The following is a 1,627-nucleotide window of genomic DNA, read 5'->3' on the forward strand; positions in this document are numbered from 1 at the left end:
AATGAGCCACTCCTGGCTGTGACTCCCACTGCAGCAGGTAAAGAGCTACACTTTCTCTTCCTCTGCCTCCAGTTCGCTTGCTTTCCCACATCACTCCTGCTTTTCAGCTATGTCCTCTGTCTCCTGAATTCCCTTCTACCTAAGTCCTACTCTTCCTGGGCCCCAGCCCTGTTAAAGCTCTACACATGCCTTTTTCCCAGTCTCCATATTTTCACATCTCACTCTCCATTCAAATACTTTTGCTACCCAAACTCCCTTCCAAATTTTTCCTAACTTAAAAAAAATATTTCGATGGTTCTCTTTTCTTCAGTTTAATCTTCACTCAAACTTCCTGCCAGTCTAGTCCCCTTTAAATCCGCCAGTTCTCAACGTCCCCAGTTGCTTAGACCCATTTATATCCTCCTTTGCCCCTACCGATGGTCTGCTGACTCCTTTTTTGCTCCAACGTTCTCCAAAACTTTCTGAAGCACGGATATCATTCCTTCCTCATCCCCAAATCTCCTGTCACGGTTTTGTTCCCAAGCATCTTCTCACCCCTTCACGCCACATCACCCCGGTCCTTTAGACTCCTGCGCACTCTATTTCCCTGTCTCCCTCTCACACGCACTTTCTTCCCTTGCTCCCACCACAGCAGTGCCCATCTACTCCTTCCCGCTCACTCAGGTCTCCTGCTCAGGACGCCCTTGCAGAGCGCGCGGGGGATTTGTACTGAAGAAGGACTCCGGGAGCTGCGCAGCAACTCGGTAGACCCTCCTTCTCCTTGTATGTAGCGGCCCCAAGTGTCCCGGGAGCTGGTGGGGCGATTGGGCTGTGTGAGCCCGGCAGCCAGGAGGCTGGGCTGCGCCAGGAGCTGTCCGTGGTGCTGAAGCGGCATCTGCTCGGACGCGGGGTGTGGCGCGGCGGCTGAGCGCTGTCCCTGGTCCTGGAGGTTCCCGGCCGCCAGTGGTAATGGCGAGAGCAGCGGCCCAGAAGGCCAGTACCGGGAACGACGATGGCGGACACAAGGGTGGGCTTGCAGCAGCTGCTGGTGCTCCCAGAGGCTGCGGTTCTCAGCGCTCAGCTCGTCCAGCCGCCGCTCCTGCTCGTCGAGGCGCTGGCGCTGGACGTGGACGAGGCTCTGCTGGTTCTGCACGATGGATGGCCCAGAACCCTTGAGGTAGAGCACGGCGCGCACCGGGTTCTCCAGCAGGCTGTCGATGCCACTCACCGCCGCCTGCGCCCTACCTGCCCCTGGGCTGGCAGCTGGGAGCGCGAGGGCGCGGGAACCCATCAGCCCAGCGGTCCTCTCCCACGGGCCCAGCCTCCCTCCCGCCACCAGCGCGGCGACACCGCCACCCCGATCGTCACACACTCACCACGGGTGAGGCCGCGGCCCAGAGCACCCCTTTCCTGTCTCTTGGCCTCCGGAGGAGACTCTGGTTCCCAGTGGGCTGAGAGGAGAGGGAGGAGGCCAGCAAGAGGGAGCCTGTGTCGGGGCGTGGGAGGGAAGCAAGATTACGCAGGCGACCAGAGAAGGGCGGTGAACCTGACTGACAAGACGGGAAAGTAGGCGAAGGGGAAGTGGTGATACTGGGAAGGTGCGGTGGGACCGGTAGGAGAAGAGAAGCAGAAAAGAAAGGAAGAGAAG

General features: G+C 59.1%; 1 pseudogene; it reads right to left on the reverse strand.

Moving 5' to 3' along the window:
• Positions 1 to 542: 542 nt before the first annotated feature.
• On the reverse strand, positions 543 to 1,382 carry LOC114675493 (IQ motif and SEC7 domain-containing protein 3 pseudogene; annotated as a pseudogene).
• Between the last annotated feature and the right edge of the window lie 245 nt (positions 1,383 to 1,627).

This window comes from Macaca mulatta, chromosome 11, assembly GCF_049350105.2.
Source record: "Macaca mulatta isolate MMU2019108-1 chromosome 11, T2T-MMU8v2.0, whole genome shotgun sequence".
Taxonomy (NCBI): Eukaryota; Metazoa; Chordata; class Mammalia; order Primates; family Cercopithecidae; genus Macaca; species Macaca mulatta.